This window comes from Bombus pyrosoma, linkage group LG14, assembly GCF_014825855.1.
Source record: "Bombus pyrosoma isolate SC7728 linkage group LG14, ASM1482585v1, whole genome shotgun sequence".
Taxonomy (NCBI): domain Eukaryota; kingdom Metazoa; phylum Arthropoda; class Insecta; order Hymenoptera; family Apidae; genus Bombus; species Bombus pyrosoma.
Genome location: NC_057783.1, coordinates 1628100 through 1649286, shown reverse-complemented (window position 1 = coordinate 1649286; position 21187 = coordinate 1628100). Strand labels below are relative to the sequence as shown.

At 33.8% G+C, this 21187-nt stretch overlaps 1 long non-coding RNA gene and 1 other non-coding gene across 3 annotated transcripts; both read left to right on the top strand.

Moving 5' to 3' along the window:
• The first annotated feature begins 287 nt into the window (after positions 1–287).
• On the top strand, positions 288–360 carry Trnar-ucu. The gene has a single exon. It is a non-coding gene; the product is annotated as a tRNA-Arg (tRNA).
• Positions 361–693: 333 nt separating this feature from the next.
• Positions 694–4383, top strand: LOC122575254. Of its 2 annotated transcripts, XR_006319371.1 has the most exons (4): positions 694–1190; positions 1302–1379; positions 1652–2731; positions 2821–4383. It is a non-coding gene; the product is annotated as an uncharacterized LOC122575254 (long non-coding RNA). The 2 variants fall into 2 exon arrangements; XR_006319370.1 differs by having other exon boundaries at positions 694–1379.
• Positions 4384–21187: the final 16804 nt, after the last annotated feature.

The window sequence follows — 21187 nt, the reverse complement described above, 5'->3', positions numbered from 1 at the left end:
TTATACGAGTTTATTTATCAAGTTAAATATGATGTAAAAAGGGGATTACATTAAACAAAGTTTCAAAACGAGAGTAGAAAGTATAAATTACACTATGTAAAATAATCAGTTTTCTGAAACTTGTTTATTATATCGATCAATTTGTTGTGTTTAAACTTGCGCTTAGAATTTTAATCGTTTCGTTTCTTTTTTATACGTCACTGGTTAACATAAACTATTACATATATCAGCGACATCTATGATTAACTATCAATAAGAATTAGCATAAGAAACGTTATGTATACCAAGTCCCTGTGGCGCAGAGGATAGCGCGTTGGACTTCTAATCCAAAGGTCGTGGGTTCGATCCCCACCAGGGATGATAATCGACCATTCTTGGTTCTCTCAATTTTTTGTAATAATTTTTAGCTACAAATTTCACATTATAACAATCTAAATTTCATTTTTATATTGATCCATTATACTAATATTAAACAGCAATTCAATTATCGCTATTGATCCGCAGTACTATCCTTTTACGTTTTATTACAACCTTTAATCTTCTTTTATTTGCACACTTAAAAGTAGATGTAAAGTTAATTAATTTATCCATAGGAATGTCTCTTCTTTGCGCCTTACCGAGTACTACGTTACTTTTACTATACTCACTCTTGTGTTTGTTTTAATTTTAGTTACTTTCGACTTGGAACGAAAATATCCCGATGCACAGCAAACGTAAAAATAGTGAATACGAAGGTGAATAGACTTGGTTTGAATATTGCTGGTATATTTATGATCAAGTATTATTATACCAAGCTAATGTAATGATATATTACAATGGAACGAGGCAAATAGTTACCATTCAACAATTATGGTATTTATTTTTTCACCTTTCGACCTTTATTATTAATTGAATTCTAGTCTTTATTACTATCAGAAAATATAGAAAATTGATATTATTTTTATCTCGAAGTGTTATTCTCGAGAATCGTGGAAATGACGAAATTTCGTTATTATGAAATTCTGTATATACGAACCTCACATAAATAACTATATAGATACTTGCTGGGTGCATTTTATCTACAGCTGCCAAACATTACAGAAGATTGCGTCGCCTTCTTTTCCAAGAATCTATAATTTCTTCAAAGACCATTTTCCCAGAACGTATGTGCATTATAATAGGTTATATGATTCTCACAATCAGTACAAGAGGTATGAAAAGAGAAGTTATCTATTCTCGAACATTTTATTATAGAAGCTTTGTTTGCAATTTTCATCTTTTCATTTAAGAAAGTGGTATTTTGTAATTTTTCTTTATTTTAGTGATATATATATCAAACATAGCTACTATAATCCTTTACAACTTTTCAAGAAGAAAGAAGTAGTGTTGTAACGACCGACGTGAGTATTGATTACGATTACAGTGTTGTCACTAAACTTACATTAAGGTAATCGTACGCCTTTTATGAAGAGTGGAATACTTTAGAAATTGCAAGAACAATGAATGTAATAATTATGATTGCGATACACGATAGAAATAGTATCCAAGTTGTTATTCCCATTTTTCTTACTAGAAGCAATAGATATTTTAATTATTAATTTAATTATTTAATACCGCAAAACCTATTGTATCGATCAAAATATTTTTATACATTCTGTATTCTGTATTCTAGTCAATCAAAAGCCACGAAGCGAGAGGTCCAGAAGCAGACGAGACGATTCAACGAGTAAACGATTCAAAGACCCCAATGATTAAAGGGATACAAACGATATCAATTAATTGCTTGGCTTCTAAATACACTGTTAGATCAAGCGTATCATCGATTCTGTTTCTACAGAGCAGGTGTTAACATTTATTACAACTTAAGATATCCTCGGTGTTACGTTGTATAATTTAACACAGATTTTCGTAAAATACGATGTTTGTAATCAATATTGACGTGATCGGTCGATACTTGGAAATTTCAACTTTTTTAAACATTGTAAGCGTTTATGCTCTATCAATCTTGAGCCGAACGTTATGTAAAGGTGATTCAGATCGATTAAAGAAATCAATTACAAACGACTAGTTGCAAACACAGGATCGACTAATTAATGCCATATCCGTTGTTACGCAATGATCATTTGAAGCCATTGTGTCCTTTTAAACAGCGAGATGAATAAATATAAAATAAGCTGTACTCCAATATTCGCTTATAATACTATATCTTTAACACGATAGAAGTATCATGCATCAAAACTTCGTTCTCAGACAATATTTTTAGAAATATCATTTTTATACTATATCAATATTTTCGATTTGCAACGAACGAATTGAGAGAGACGAAGTTTAGGCGTTCAATCTTTCCGAAGATTGAACGTCGGAGAATACAAATCTGTCTATTTCGAACATTGATCGATACTTCATTAATTATTAATGAACGCCTCTTACACTTTCGATTGGACGAGCACACCGCTGTCTGCTGTAGGCGTAGTTTCCTTTCGATCAATAATTTATGCCTGGCTACTTAATTGAGTTCTGATTTTGGACAGAGTTACGTGCATATTTTACATTAATTATAAATCGAAGGTTCGTTACCGTGCATAGCGTATTAATATTGTCACGAACGAAATAAGATGGAATCGAAAATAGAATGCCTGCTTGGGAATTCCCAGGATCACCAGATACTAATAAGAAGAAAAAACTGGATCGCTGTTTTTGCCAGTGAATTTACCGCTGAAACACTGAGTCAGCGTATTACAATTTTAATTATGTACGTATATATATATGTATATATAGACTGAGTCATGCAATTCGACCACGTTCTACCCCATTTACATACTTTGTGTGTACAATCATTAGCAAAAAGACACGATGCCGAAAGAAATCCAGCAGCTTAATCATTCCTGCGATTCTAATTTTCTGACAGGAAGCGTAGAAAAAGAGGTATGAGAAAATACACGTCAACTATTACGAAGGAAAAATACATGAAGATGTAAAATGCAATTTATGTACAAAGAGAACATTATATATACGTTGTACAGATCTTTGCTATTGTAAATGTTCCATATCGTATAAAAGAGTGCAATTTAGCTATAATATGAGTCGAACGATTAAACTGAATTTTTATTCGGCAGGTTGTAATGACGAGCATGAATGCAAATGATAGCGGGTTCGCGTGAGTCATATCCGGAATTAATTCTTCTGCCATCTCGATGTCGACACGTGACAAATTTACCGCTAATCAATCTTGCGCAGCTATATTTTTAAACCGCGTTATTCACAAAACGAGCTCGGCTTATGCAATTCTATTAGACATACAGCAATTGAACGAAATTAATCTTTCAAATAAGATTCGTATCGCTGCAATTATATTTCAGAAAGGAAGCAAGAAAAATAGGTATTTTCGTGTAGTATAATTCATGTAATAATTCATAATAATGTGTACCTCGGGCTTGAATTTTCTTTCCCTGCATACTCTTATCGGATAATGATAAATTGAGTACCACGCTTGTTCTGAGAAAAGTTACAGCACCGTTGGAAAACGGCAGGATGATACAAAAGCTACACCTAAAAGTCATCGCTAAATGTAGAAAGAAACGATAATAGGAATTATCAATAGAGCATTGTATTTTTGTGTGAATCGTTTAATAAGCATAAGCATAAGTCTCGTTCCGTTCACGTTATGGTATTACGATGTTGCAGTAATAGTAATAGTAATAAGAAGTATAGCAAGTATTTCTACGTTAATGTTACAATTGCTGACATAACGTTAACGTGCTAAAAATATAGTATCGAGATCTTTTTGCCTTTGTATCGATATTTTTATCTTATACGTGGATATGTCTGTAGACAGGAAATCAATATGACAACATCGTATACAAAAGAAAATGAAGCAAGTCGAAACAAAAAGAGTAAATAATGACACGTGGCAAGTAACGTGTAGGTAGTGTACTTGGTTCAACTTGAACAGAAAAAGCAACAAACAAGAACATCGGGGATAAAGTTAGCCGTTTAGATACTTGAAATTTTACTGTCGAAAAAAAGTAAAACCAAAAGACGAAAAGAAATATTAACCGGTTGAATATGGAATATCGTCATTGAAAAATATAAGATAAACAGAGAATTACAGCAGCACAGAGAGGCAAACAAAGTATAGAAAACGCGCATTTCGCGAGGATCTTGTGAGAAACGTTGAAACGATCTGATCGCAGAACGTATGATATTAATAGCAATAATCAACGAATAGAATATGCGATATTAAAAAATTATGTTTTGCATGCTAATTTGAAGGAGCGATACTGCGATCTTGTATGCAATTAAGGGATTAATTAAAACGAATTTATGAACGTTAATCAATGAACGATAATTTTTTTCCCTGTTAAATTATAACGCGCTTAATGATATGCATTTGGACATTTAATAACTCATTAAATGCACAGACCCCTATATAATCATGCGCTTGCAAAAAAAAATGCATAATGTGCAAAAGTCAGGTCGGTTTTGGAAATTATAATTACATAATTGAAAAATCGATGTAGTTTAATTAATTTGACTGTGGACGATCATGCAAGTTATTATACAATTATTCGCGATACAATAAATATGCAACGCGATATTTTTATACAATTAAAAAAATTGTGTTTTTATAATTCTTTTAAATTCAAAGCGACGAACTTTAAGCTTAATTAGTATGTTAATATAATAAATATGGATTGCTTGATTAGCATGTATTCGGTAATCGGTAAAACCGTAGTCCAAGGTACTTGCTTCTCACAGTTTACGCGTCTAACGTGAATAATAATGCATTTTTTAATAAATGTACGCGAATCGTTAGTCGATCTATGGTTCTAAGTGAATTTGCACGTTACACCCGTGAGATGATAAGCTCGCTCAGCCTCGTTATACTTTCCAATAAATTTCTCTCTGATGATTTTCGTATACGAGATATTTCTATCGAATTGCATGCGCTGTAATTATTAAACCAGTAATTAACAGAGCGAACGAGATGCCAATAAAAATTGTTCGTATAATCTTTGCATCATGAACGTGAAAAGAGACGCATAAAGAATAATATTCCGAACTTCTGGAATTTCTCGAGATCTGAGATCTAGGAGTATTCGACGTTTATACGAAGCATATGTTTGTTCAGAAAATAGTGTTAAGTAAAGACATATTTAACGAAAAGAGTAACAATGTATTTAATTTTAGCAAGTTTACTTTTAATTCAATGACAGATTACACTTTAACCCACTTTGTTTAAGCTAATTATACTTAACATTTTACATCCAATTCTTATCGCCCATTCGAGTGTTAATTTCGACTAAAAAGTAATGACATAACAAATGCTGGAAACTTCTGCCTTTTAGCAAATCCAATTCACTGAAAATTTATGCTTACGAAAATAGTATTATCTTCGAGGGAAAAAATAATTCATTATCATAGGCAAAAAATATAACGAGGCATCTTATTTCCTCGGAGAGCTAAAATTACTGTTTATCGGTGTTATCAGTACAAGCTTGACGTACGTATTTAGTATTTGTTCACTCCAAATCGTTTTATCGGTGTCGTGAAAAATACAATTATAAATAGATATCTGCAACAGTAGACAAACAGATACTGATTTGTAGTAAGCAAGAGACGGATGACCGCAAATTTCATGGGCGTAACTCTTGTTTATGAAAGATTAAAAAAAAAAAAAATGTTGCTTATAATTTCAGGAACGAAAGATAAATGTCGGAATTAAGACGATTTCATATTGAAAATCAACAAAGTAGAGTCTCATTGAACGTTGGTAAGCAAATTATTAATTGCTTTATAAAATATATATATATATATATGCTATAATTTTAAACGTGAATATATGTTATGCCGTACAAGTTTCCCATATTTGTTAGTCGTTCATTTTTAACTACAATTATATAAATACAAGTTCTTTACTTATGGATGCAATTTTCGCGGGAAAGTAAAGAACTATAATTGGTAAAAATTACCACCATCGAACATCGAGGCGAATAGAAAAAAATATAATTTTGTAACCAAGCTTTCCTGCATTCGATACTACTATATTAAGTAACGAAATTGGCTATTAAATTTGGCTTGAGTTTGCTTTTAGTCCTATTTGACGTCCATGTAAGAATTAAGAAAACTTATCATGGATAACACTTGCAGGACTGTACGTGCAAAGTTATTGCGTTGTTATAACTATATAAAGATTGTAACTATATAGAATGGAAAGAGAAAGGAATATGGGGAAAAACCACATTTTACACAGACGCCGAGTTTCGAACCTGGGAAATCCAGTTTACAAAGCTCGGCCTCTATCCGTCCCACCATTCTATACCTCTGCGTATCTGCTTTTGTAATACATTATAGTTCGTACATACACAAATTTTATGACTGATTTTCCTACCTACTTTTAATTTTCTAATCTGTAATCTTTTTATTTTTTAAAAATATATAAATATATTTATATAAATATATAAATATATATATATATATTATTCTATATATATATATTATTCTATATATATATATATATATATATATATAGAATAATCGTAAAATTTTCGAATTTTTAAAAATCGTAAAACGTTAAAATATATAAATATATTTTAATACATCTATTGTTTATTAAGTTTAGCTGTTATGTAAAGATAATATAAAATGTATTCTATTTTCCTCACCAATTTTAATAGAGATCTTTAATATCTTGTTTCGAAGTTTTCGTCTAGAATTTCTCGTCTTTAAAAATTTTACGTCTCAAGTAAAATTTACGATTATTCTACGTTCTTAAAGGCAAACTCATAACTAAATTGATATGCAAGTTTGGAAGCAATAAATCGTATCTAAAAGTAGGGGAAAAAATCCTAAATTAATGTAACGAAGATATTAATTTAAGAATTGTATTGTTCATTCGTACAAGTTTGAAACTAAATGGAAGCAGTAAAGTAGACCAGTTGAAACGATGATGAAAGAGACGAAACTGCCTGTACCAGAGAAATTCCAAGAAAAATGATGCGAACGAATGACTAGGAAACGATGAAAGTAGTCGGCTTAGAACCGACCGATGCCACCTTGAAATAAAAATGCCGAAAGAGCCATAATTAGACCGAGAAGGACGTGGAAGAAAGAAGAAAAATCGTTTTCATAATATTCTTACACGTTTTCAAGTATTCGTCGTGTTGAAACAGCGTGCAACCCATGGAGAAAGTAACGACATTGGTAAGATGACATTAAGAACGTGTCAGTTTGCAATTGTGAAAGAACAATGTGAATGGGCAACGTTGGAGATTGTATTTCTTATTTCGTTAGGAGGCTATTTTATACCTTTAAGTATAGCTTAATACTATTTAATACTTCTTCAGTGTAATCGTTTAATCGTTAGAAAATTTAATCAAATTAGTCTCATAAATAATTTTATATTTGCATATATATGTATATAGATTTGGAATTTTTGAACGATTCTTTGAATTATTTTACGTTATATATTAATTTATATATAGCATTTATATACACCTTATATACGTACATATGTATTACAAGAATTCATACGTCCACAACGATAAATTATCCATTACAGCCCACATAATACCAATCACACGGTTAAGAGTGCAACTAGAACCAAACGTAACCGGTTTACGTTGACTGAAAAATTAAAGGGAAGTCACGCGTGCAAAGTTTTATTCTCTATACGTTGAATTAACTGTTTTGCAACCAACGAATGACAAGAAATGTATTTATATTTCTTAGCCGTAAATGTACTTATATAAGTGGAGGATAAATTCGATCATTTAAAAATTTCTAACTTTTTACATCTCACAGACATAGACTAAAATACCGGTACTATGTAAATCCTTAGCTTTTGTTGATCGTCGAAAGTGAAAAATCGCTATAGTTTCTACCGAATTGTTATTCTAATACGAGTTACGTATATTTATTGTCAGATCTGTATATATCTAGTACATATATTTATATATATATATATATATATATATATATATGCACAGATCAGAATCACGTGTAGAAAAAAAAGCACGCGCTCAACGAATGTGATTCTAAACGTGTACATGCATGTGCAATAACGCAGCACGTGTATCTTATAACCAGCTATCACGTTTCGCAGGATATTAACGAGTAACTCGAAACTATAACTTCGAAACGAAATACGATAACTACGTGATTAGAAAACAGAAGCAAGAATTTTTGAATAACAATTTAAATCGATTTACGCTCTAATCGTTCGTCTAAATTTTTCCCAAAATTAGTAATTTTAGTTTCTTAAAACGGACCGCGATGCTACGGCGCCGCGCGATTTCTAATATCGCACGGTCAACACGCGTATGCATAAAAAATCACATTTCGTGACGCGATGCGTAAAACATAGACACGTAAACAGCAGAAATAACTTCCGGCAGTTTTAAATTCATTAATTTCAAAAGTTACCAACGTTAATCACGTTCGTTGGAACGGTTACGTTTGCATCGCGCTTATGTCAGCCACGTTACACGTTGAACATCCTGAACACATCCTTTTATTTACTTTGCATTATCATCGAGGCATGTATCGTATGTATTAAAATTACACCATGAATGGATTAGATAACACGAGGTAGGTAATGACGTCAGTCGAAGAATCGATGCATCAATCGAGTACCGTCATCGTCAATTAAGTGTACCAGGTATACCTCGAATGACCTGTAACGCTTTTAGAAAAATGAAAAATCGATAAAATCACCGAACCTAATGCATGCTTATCCGGTCGTGAGCGATGAAGAATCTTCCACTAAGTTTCTTCGCTTAATGAGCTATTGATTACCATTAAACCGTGTCGAAATTAACACCGTTGAACAGGTAAAGTGCGCTGAATTTAATTGCAGATACATAACGCAACAGGATAGAAAGTTCAATTCTATTATCGTAAAAGTACGGAATACATTCGGACGCGTTATTTTTTTCTTCGTTCATCCAACCTTTTCCCAAAGTTTTGTTACTTTGAACGTAATGAAAATTTATTTATTTATTAGATAGCTAGAGGAATGGAGAAAAACAGAGATATTGCTCGCTATGTGCGTCGGAGAAAATAATACGATAGTGGAAGTGATACGCAAGTATGTAAAGTGATAGCGAAATCAGCGGATGTTTAGACTATCGATAGCGAACGAAGATTGATTCGGAGAATGAGCGCGTGAATGCATGATGTCACGTGAAAATTTGGCACAAGTGGCAGGAATCGTGTTGCGCACATAACGTCTTTACGGGTGTGTTGTGAAAGAGTAAAGAACGAAAGCAAAACGGAGTTGGTTGGTAAAAAGAAGCGAGAAGCGCATCACGCGATGGCAATTGTTGCATTTTTCTCTTTTGTGTCATTACTTCGTTTAATTATAGATTATTTTATTGTCACGCGAAAGATATTTCTAAATTCTTCGTGTATACCTTGAAATTACTGAAAACAAATATTTCTCTCTTTCCCCCCCACCCTTCGGCTCTTTAATTATGAAAAGTAACGATTGTCTGTAACAATTGTCGGAATAAAAACGCACTACTATTATCTTAACGCAACCGGTTAACAGAGAATTTCCAATGGAAACGTACCAGGAAGCTCGTGGTCTTATTGTTACAGCAACTGGGCTTTATTATTTGTTGCCATGCAGTCGTATCGAAACGAATTAAAATCGTCGTCCCAATTGACCTAATACGAATCGTTCAGACCCCCTGTGAGCGTATCTCTATGGAAATGTACGTATGTAAATCAAAATCAATTATGTGCGAATAGTTACGTGAAAGAAGCGATATCATGTTGTACAATACGATATAACAGAATCCGGTGTACATCGCAGTGAAACTGCTTTAACAGCGTTACATAATCTTGAATCACACCGTATTGCCGCACTGAATGGCAGAAAAGTAACAAGATTTTGAAAGACAGGTTTCGAAACCTTCAGGACAGGATTTAATTTTTCTTTACCTTTACACCTTTTTTAGCCGTATACTCGGATTTTGTTAATATTTCGAGTCTCACAGATGTAGACGTTACATGTTCGATAATTTTAGAATAGCCCGATCTTTCAATATCTTACTATACTGTATAGAAAGGATTAACGTTATCGCGTTATCGTTGTTAAAAATTCCCTGTTTTAAAATAATTTCTCAATCGAAATTATACGAATAAACGCATCGTGCGTTTTTATACGTACATTATACAAGATGAACGATTTATTCTGGAAAGGAAGACAGTCTCTCCTTCCGGTTACATTATTCTCGTATACTTACGTGTACCCATACGAAATCTCGTATTCGCAATGGGTAAGGTCATTATGCAAGAAGCTCGTATCCCACGATAGTAAAAATAAGTAATTTTAGAGCGTGGGAGGCTCTCATCATTTTTACGCGAAATTACTTCGTTTTTGAAGTAACCTTCTATTCGCGCGTTTAATAAGTTCGTTTGCAAATTCACATGCCGGTGATTGAGAGAGAAAGCAGACGTTCGTTGCATGGAAACTAAACATCAGACAGTTAAGAGATTTCAGAATGAAAATTATCGCAGGCAACAGAGAATCGGCAGTGTAACATGGAAATTATCTATGAAATATTCTCTTCCGATGACTCAATGTAAAGATGGTGCAAGGAAAATCAATATTCGAACTTGCGATAACCGAACAGACCTTAAAACTCGATGAGAAATGTCAATGAAATGGAAAGACAATTTACAAGCAAATAATTCTTGTTCCATTACGATCAGATATTTTGTGCGTCCTCTTTATTGACGAACAGAATTAAGAAACAGAATCACGACAATAAAACGACAAATCCATAAGTTGAGAAGAACGTGGTGGGAGAGATAGCAGAAGCAATTTTGTAAGCTTTCAGGAAGAATGGTAGAAAGGTTTGCAAAAATTAATTGACAAAGACAAAGGGAGACGAACGAGATATTCTTTGACCGCCTTCTTGGGGTCTCTAGTTGGTCGCCATGACGACCTGAAGGGTCTATGCTCTCCGGTAACTCTCGAGGTCGACAAGGACAAGTCGTCAAGGGGTGCCAGCAACACTCGTTTCTACCGCTCGTCACATATTCGCCAGAGCGAGAACTCTTTTATTCCGACAAATACCATGTTCCATCTCTTAGCAAGTTTCGCTATAAATCTCTTTCATTCGAAGGAAGTAGGAAATGACATACTGCCAGTTAGCACAGAGTCGTGGAACTTCTCCCACGATCTTTCTATCATTTCCTTGGAACACAAATAGAAAGGGCTCTGATACAAATGTGAAAATTAGTAGGAAGAAATTTGTGCGATTGTATACGTTATTCTTTGTTGGCAACTGTCTCGGAATTCCAAACGGATCGTTGTACGATCTTTCTTCGGGAAGTCAGGTTCAGAGATAACATTTTTCAGAGTTTTAGTATGTATCTCGTACGAAATGACTATAATTAAGTGTAGTTAATTAATTTCACGTAATCTCTTCCGTTTGACAATGCAACGAACCGGTCCATTCACGTGGACCAGATGAGTTGGATAAACTTGACGAATTTGTGACGTGAATTAATCGCTGGCTACGTGATCTTCCTATGAAGATACAATTTTTCAGATAATACATAATCTTTTGATTTTTACTGCTTGACGTAATTCCATTCCTCGCATAATGAAAAAGTGTTTTTTGGGAAAACCATAAAGCAGAGAGCACTTTTATGCTCAACGACGACATACCATCTTCATACGTATTTTATCATTGTCATAAGATTACGATACGTCTTACGCAATTTTCTTCGGTTCAGTTCTTGTCTCCTCGACTTTGACTGTAAGAAAAATCCCATTTAACGTAAATGTAGCAAAGAAAGTGGCAACGGGTATATCGGTAACGACGTGCTCCTCGAATCTTGGAAAACTCCGAACGCAGGAAAATTATTTACTCGCGACTAACTCGGAACTGGCAAATCGATATAGAGTTTTCTATAATCAATGGGAAATTAACGTATCCAAAGTTAGAATTAAGAGTTCGTATTATAACAACTTCCATTGTTTGTAATATTCATGACGTTATCGAGCAAATGATTAGAAGGATTAACAAAAGCGTATTAATAAGAAGTGTCCACATGGAAATCTGATGGAAATCTTCGATCTGACTAAATATAACTATAACAGCAGTGGCAAGCGAATTGAAATACCAAATTGAACAGAATTTCCGCCACTAAAGCTTCGTTGCAAATGATAGTATTATCAAGTAAAGTGACTCATCCTCGTATCAAGCAGAAGGTTGTTGGAAAAAAATCGTGTAAAGTCTGACAATTAACTTTATATATTTCTTTGACATGTATTTCAATTTTCAATGTGAATTTTCCAAACAATCTGATATCTCTTAAACGAAATCCTGTATCGTCGACTGTACTGGTCTACATAATCTTTCGTCCTTCGCAAAAAGTATAAAGTTATTTATATACGTACCTTGAAATTATTAATTCAAGAGTTATTACGCTTTGATGTTTGTTAAATTATTCGGATAAGTCACCTTTGCATTCTAAATATTTTTTTTTTTCTCTTTTTTTGTTTATATTATTTAATACGTAAGATATGTCTGTTCATGCAAATTTATATGTCTCTCTGGCGAAACGTGTTAGTGTATTCTTGCCTTGTTATGAATATTCGAGACGTTCAATTTGTTTTGCTAGAAACATACAAATTTGCATAAAAAAATATCTTCTGCGTTAGGCGACGTGCAAGGAAAAACGAGAATTTAACGCGCAGAAAAGAGGAATCGATTAAAATTTCATTTCAGATGTAATTTTAACGTGCGACCAGAAGTAATTGGCTTAAACCGTGTAAATTAATTTATTATTATTTATTATTATTCAGGGTATCGTATTCACAGAACAGAGAAATCTTCTCTGAATGCAGTGAATAAATAAAATTTCGAAATATTTTCGTATGCGCATCTCGATAACGCTCGGATTTTATAATACGTCGAGCTTCGTTGCATTTTTATTAATAAAACGTGCTAGAAATTATTGGATGTAAGCTTTCACCTTTAAACTTTAACAGCTTTTAGCCAACTGTGTTATATGCGCATTATTATCTCATACAGGATATTGAACGACCTTAGTTCGTCGTTATAATTTTCTTTTCATATTTTAGCCAACTATGCGCCTATAGAAGAATGGGTCAGATACTGTTGCAGCGACAAACGCTGCAAACGATAATAATAGAATAAAATGTTACATCAAATATTTTACAAACATATTTTAAAGTATTCACCATATCGATGTTTATTCTTTGGAAAGGCTTTCAAAGCTTTTCAGATGTTGGTTGGTCAGTGCATGTATACGTACGTATATACGTGTATGTGTTATGTACGTACAAACTTACGTCTTTGCCAAGAGACGGGAAGAGACGCGCAGAAACGCACGTAAACAGGAGAAGACGAGTGGAAACGCACGGAAATGTAAGGAGACGGATAACGTTACAAAAAATGGTATTCTAATCTCACAACGAAATGGCCTGGAAGACAGGGGGTCAGGGATCGATATCATCTAGTTTCGCGAAATATGTGGAAATAGTAAACGATAAAATGATGGAAAACAAGGCGAGAACGATCAACTATATTTTTCAATAATTTCAACGATAAAACCCAATTCAAAATCGATCGATATGAAATCGCTTCTTTAAATTTAATCTTCAAAATCAAACAATTTTCAAGCTTGAAAATAAATTCATTGTTAAGCAATATTTGCATCGGTCACAATATGGTTATTCGTGAAACAAAAACGTTTAAACTCAGATATGAATATCTGTACTACAAGTTTTTTAATTTGCTTTATGATTTGCATATGTAACATACGATGAGTCCTGGAACAAGTCGAACGTATTCTTGTCAGACGAAATTTGAACAGAAATTCATAAATTTGCACGCTCTTTCGATTGTGATAGAGCAACTGTTACTTGAGAATTAATGAAAAATTAATTCGATATTCATAGTTATAGCTGCGAACGATTGAGAACTATTTCATTGCCAGGAGAAATTCACTGGGCATATTTCGTCAATCCAATTTGTAAAATCGGAAACATATTAAAAGTAAGTTTCATGATAACGCTAGTGGGAAGAGAAGTAGTCTTTGTTGATTAATAAACCAAGAGATAGAAAAATATATCTAACCTTGTGTGTATTTTTCTTGCAAAATAAGTATTATGCAACCATTTGAACGTCTACTGATATATCGCTATTAAATTAATAATTTACATTCTTGTTTAAACATTGTTACACACTTTCTCGTGTCTCTTTCCTTATTCATCGACGAACAATATGTCTCTCGTGAAATTGCATTTACAATTTCACGAATCTCATTTATCAATTGTACAATTATACAACTCTAACTATGTCGATGACCTACCGCGTCTTTCAAATGAAATTACTACATTCTTACCAGTCTGTCCTTACATGTGTATCAGACTACTTGAATGCTCGATACGAGAGAAAACACTCCTGTCTTATCATGTTTCAGATGTGTCTTGTTTATTTCACTCTGATAACGCGACCCGAGACCGAACAATAGCCGTGATTGCGGTCTGGTGGACTCGTCGGTCAACGATTGTGTTTGCTGAGTAATCTAAAGCTTCGATACATACAATACGGAAACACAGAATCGAATAGAGTTGACCCATCCGACGCTATGCTATTGAAATTAACATTAATCGAAAAATAAGCGTTTTGCAAGTATTATAAGACCAAGAAAAAAAATTACATTAACATATATATTGAATTTTAGTCTGAATGTTCATGAGCAGCAAGTGCATAACACGTGTAGCTCGCCGCAGCATACCATTTGCCTAATGCCCAACATTTTTATGCCTAATGCAAGTCTATCAACTGCTATAGCCGTGTACCATTGGTTCACGTTAATGCGTCAATGACTCTTGTACTATTATTATTAGCCGTGTTTATATCTTTATACATAGTTGACGTTTATTATACAAAATGATGGTGATGGCATTAATTTACGAGCATCCTTATCTTACCACATTTCTCTCTTTTTCTTTTTTTTTTTTTTTTTTTTTTTTTTTTTTTTTTTTTTTTTTTTTTTTTTTTTTTTTTTTTTTTTTTTTTTTTTTTTTTTTTTTTTTTTTTTTTTTTAGTGGGTTTTGACGTTTGTTCATTTTTGTCAAAACCTATGATAGCGTTTTTTGCGTATCGATATCGTTTTGTTGTTTACAGAACTATTTCGCAACGTTTCACTTAGTTTTTAATCACATGTTACGCTTCGTTGTAAACTTGCTTTGGCAATGATAGGAGATATTATTCGGAAGGGAATAATCTATGTTATAGTTCAACTTGTAAGGAGATTCGTACGACCCTTAAGAAAATTACCGTAGACATTGATTGCACAGATAAAGAACAGTACCAGATATTAATTAACATTTTCAAATTTTCACAAAGTTCTTGTACCAATGAACAAAGTAACAGGATGGAGTAAGGTAAAAATATTTGAATGATAAAGATACTGAAACCTATGAGATAAAACATTTAAGTTTAAATTCAAGAAACAATGCGAACTAACAAACAAATTGCAAAGTAGGCAAGAAATGGGAATACGAAAAGAAAGTGGGAAGAGCGATAATTAATTAGAACAAGCGAATATTATTGAAACTACGTTCAAGTTCCACGTAATTTAACGAACATGTTCTACAGTTGGACCTTGTCACGCTATATAAAGTGAAAGTGTATAATTTCAGGTTTATAACTACCTTTTCTAGCGTTACATAAATTACCTTTACGTTGAAGATCGATCGTTTCGCGATAATTTCGAGTGAATCGAATAATAAAACGTTCGACGCGATTGATCGAAAATAAGATAACGCGATTAAAATAAAGCTTATTCAATGGAATTCACGGCTGTGGCACTGGCTCTAAGCGTGACACTCGAGTGTCATTGTGACGTTCACAGTTTTCTAGAAAGTAGCAGAGAGAAAAATTATAATGCCAAAGGTAATTTTTCTCAATGCTACTATTTCCATATTCTCATGGTCACCTGTATTATTCTTTTAACACTTATGATAAAAGCGTTTTACGACTATGTTATATGTATTATACAGAGCATATTGAAATTTCAGTAGCATTGTAATAAAATACAAATATCATATTTATTATCAGGAGCAACAGCTATGAAGATGAAGGTCATTTTTTTCAAGGCTACCATTTCCATGTTCCACGATGTCGGTCATCCATATTATTTTATTAAATGAAACTGTACGTATGTGCTTGATCTTGCAAAGTAAAAAGATAAGATAATTTCGATATTTTACATTCGTATAATTTTCGCTTGTTTATGGAAGTCAATTATGAAATCAATTTGATACGACAGACTTGAGAAATTAAAATACATATCTCTCTATCGTAACTACATGTTTTTACTACATCTTTTCTATCGAATATTTCGTAATAATCAAGAGTAAATGTACATAATAGATTTGACATTATATACGTAATTTACATACGTAACGTGTGATACATATCGTTTAATCTGTTTTCCATTACTGAGCGATTTACATATCAAGGAAATCCACAATTCCGTTCGAAAACAACACTGATAACTAAAAATTCAAGAACATCGTCCTTGTGAAAAATAATCTCTTTAATGACGTCTTTCTCTCTTTTACTTTCGTTATTTATTCTGCTCTTGCTTCTCATTGCCATGTTTGGCATAGAAATGTATGTTCATGATAAGCATGATGTTAATTAAATTGATTAAACGTTATAATGTCCTTACCTCTATCCTTCATATAGAATGAAGCAAAAAGACCACTTGAATTTTTCAGGTGTATTGAACAGCTATCTGGTTATCAGTAAAGCTATGGTTATCACTTATAACATTAATATATAATTGTACTCACAACTATTAATTACCGATCATAAATTGGAAAGAAAGAATGTGAGTTAAGGCAGCGTATTTCACTTCGATAAGTTTTTTATTGACAATACTTTGTTCACAATGTCAGGAAAAAAAAAGCAAATGCTCAGCATTCTACAAAACACGTCATACTTATCTAGTTCAAGACTGATTATTCTCGCTTGGTCATTAGCTTACACCAATAAAAATCCATCTTTTCCATTGAATTGATACTAATTTATAATCACAAGGAATTATTTTGCAAATCCAGATAAACGAACACCTTTTCTCGTAAATGGCAGCAGGATCGCTGTTATCGTTGGAAATCATTAATTTTATTTAATTCAATGCGCCAATCGTTTTCTGCATTCGCAATAGGCGAAACGAAAAAGCCTAAAACAGTTGTAATTAAATCTGTAACAGTTGTAACAACGCAATAAAGATCTAAATCAATTCGTATTTTTAAAATATAATAAATCCATTCGCTTCACGATAAATTCTACTATTTTACTGAAACGTTTAAAGCATTTAGAAAATGAAGTACATTCAATTTTGACTTCGATAATACTATTTCTTAAACAAAGGAATAAATTACGATTAACTATCTTTTACTATGAAATTCTTTATCAATATGAAAGAAAGGAAGGTACAGATATATATTAAGGAGAATTTAAAACAGTATTAGTGAGAAAAAGCGATCTTTATTATATAATATGCCCTTTTTCAATTCAAACGTTCTTTTTTATGCTATATATATGCATGTCAGGTATAATATAAGTCATATTATACGTAAAGTTCTTATTATATACAAAGATGTAATTGTTGCACGTACATATGTATGTATATGTATACATATATATACACATGCATATACAGACATATATATATACGATATATATGTTTGATTAATGCGAACATGAAACTACAATAATTGGTTTGTATATCGCTCTAAACGGAAGAACTTGGAAATAGATTGTTGCTGGTAGTTCATGCAAATTTTATCAAAAAACTCTCCAAGGGACGTACATATCTATACAGGGTCGTAATAATAAACTCAATAGGAATTGACAGGAAACTTAATTACAATATATACTTCAACTTATATATGTATTATACATAAAAAATTCGCCTAATATTTACAAAAAGAACAAAATTAAAAAAGGAAACGAATGCTATATCGTTACACTGATGATAGATTCGTTTCGTTTCTCGATTCGTGAAATAAAGTATGTATGTATATAATAGATAACGAAGGAATCGAAAATATACGAACGTATTAGACGATGACTAACTCTTCCAGGATCCTGTGAATGATTTCGTTCGATTTTTATTTTCACCATGCATTGGTCGCTATAACGTAACACCGTACACACTACTTTGAAGCCTATTGTAACTATGACGCCATCGTCTACGTAATATCACAGACAATCTTAAAATTTACCATGAAATGATAGTTATATCAACGGTCCGAGACAATATCGATTTACAAATGCTTCGAGATCTCGACCAGTTACGCCGAATGGTCGTGCCGAACACGACTGTTCGGATATCTTGTCTTAAATAACGCGTTCGAACGAAAATGATAAATGTCTTTGGACAGCATTTCGCAGCGAGTACGATTCCTTTTTTCTTTAAATCGCCTTGACGGTGTGCCTCTCGACGGCGTGTAATTTCGTTCTACGGGTAAATGATACGTTTACCGTATATTCGATCGAATCTGATCCTATCTGAACTGGGAAATGATATTTTAATTATATGAATGATTTGAATTTGTTGGTCTGCATCAAAGACGGCGTGATTAAGTCCAATGAAAACTTTCAAGTAACTTTTTTAACAAATGATGAAACCATAACAAATGATGCAGGTGAGTTGTAGATACAATCTTAAAAATTAATCAATTTTATTGAGGGAAGGCTTTTAATTATTTCGGTGATATTCAGCTTTTTAACTGCTTGACAATTTATTATTGCATTATAATAAGTTACGAATGAAATCAGTTTCATAATCTGACATAATCTAATGGTTATTCATTAACTGTTTTATCGATATAACCTACATAATGAAGTATCATTCATCACACAATATATGAGATCGTGTAAAAAACAATTGGGTTGTGTTATAAATTAGAAAGCTGTCTGCCTCTGAAATTATTCATTTCTTTTTATAAATATCGTACTTTGATTATACGTGACATTTAACAGAAATTCATAGTCAATTCATGAATTTATGGAAAGAGATTTTCCACTTGTTTTGTCTACGAATGGTAAATGAATATCATATCGATCGATATGTATTGTTAATTGGCAGCTCGATCAATCGCAATTATATGATCCATTTCGAAACGTGACTATTTCAGACAATTCGATATATATTAACCGTATTTTAATTTTAATTACACCGATAATCGGTAATTGAATCGATGTGATACGCTTGGCTAATCATCGGGTATTTTCGAACGAATTCTTTACAAAAGATAAAAAGATGAAAGAAAAAATAATTCGGTGGTTCTGCTTCGTTTGTCCGATATTTTCTTGGTTTGTCCAATAGGTTTTCGATATCTACAAGGATTCGAGATCAGGTTCGATTCGATACTGAAAAGTCGTTTGAGTCTTGCAAGCGGCTGTTATAGCGGAGGCTCGATTTCGACCCTCTCTCACTCGACCGAATCACCTGGAAGTTCTTTCTAACTGGTGATCGGTAGAGCATAACCGCGGTAGCTCGCGGTTGCCAGGTCAAAGTTAACGGTTATTTTCACAGAGAAAGAGAAGAGGAATCACACTAGTATGCACAGTCTGCGTAGGTAGTCTCATGGGAGAAACGCTCATCTCTCTCCTCCTCCTTTTTATTCCTCCCTGCTTCTCTTGCCTTCCGTATTCCTCTTTCTCGTTTACTCTTCTCCTTACAGAGTTTGATCCTCCTTCGTGTCTCCTTGTCTCCCTTGAAGCCTGCTTGGTGCACCGGCTAGAAGGAACGCCTGCGATTGGTCACAGCTGGCTAGGATCGATGATGCTGCTTGGCTGTTAGAGCCTACTGGCAACATGGCCTCGCGCCATAATTCTCTGGACCCTTTTAACGCAATACGCGCGTGTCGATGACATTTTGTCGTTGATAGAACTCGACGTCTAATCAACGCCCTAAGGGGTCCCAATAAATCAAGTCATCATATATTTTTAAACTATGACCTGTTTTTTTTTCTCGACGCCAATCTGGATTAGGTCGGTCCACGACCGGTGTTGTCTCAATTCCGTCAATATCTGGATATTTCTGGAATCCGGAAGAGCAACTCTCTCGTTACAAACGGATGAAAACCAGCTCTCAAATTATATATGGAATATGTCACACATAGAGAGTTGAAAATATGTTGGGTCGAGAAGATGCAGAAGCCGAATATAATAAATTAATACTCTTCGTTTTGTCGAGCTTTCTTACCAAGGGATAGAGAAGGATCGATCGATTTCGCGGCTTTCGGCCGCTCGTCGTGTGAATGACACTGGTACATGTGACACGACGTGCTGGCTGTACGGAAAATCATCCTTAGACTTCTTCCTCCTCGACGATCGGCAGACTGCTCTGATGCATCAGAGGGCTCGTTCTCGCGGTGAAGGCCATCACCCAGTAATCGAGCTCCTTCTTGTTTTCCATGAGAAAGGTTAACGCAATTGGCGAATCGAAACCTTTCTGCCTTACCAGAAATCCTTCCTCCCCATAACGTTCGATCATCGTATTCCTCAAGTTCAACACGCCCAAAGGTCTGCACACCTTTTTCTGTGGATAAATTACGGCGAAATGCTCGACACTCGTCCGGTAGACCTTCACTTGCACGCCTTGGCGATGACCATTCGGACTCATCAAGGTCATATAACCGCTCATATTCTCGGTGTTCCAGCAAGAATCCACGTTCGAGTCCTTCAGGCTCGACTGGTTGAATTGCAGGAAGTTAGTATGCATCGCTACGTCGGCTGGCATGTCGCCTTTTTTGTTTTTCTTGTTTGTAATTTTTGTCTTTTTTGTATTCTTCTCTAGTGCTTCGAATTGATCGAAAGATCAGACTTTTGTTGGAAAAGATCTGAGAAGTTTGTAATAATACTTTGACGCGAATAAATTGCAAGATCACACAGAGTCAACGACTCGTCTATGTAACCTTTCTCTGCGTGCAAAGATGATACACTAGTACACCAACAAATTTCGCGACACTGTTACTCACAGCGAACTGTCCGCGTGAACTTTCACCACCTCTATTTATACAAGGTGCATGTTTCGATGAAGCATACGCATGCGCGTTGCTACACGCGCAAGTGCTCCCAGCAGATGTCATCGCAGACGATAACTATCGCAGAGTTATTATGATTCAAAATCG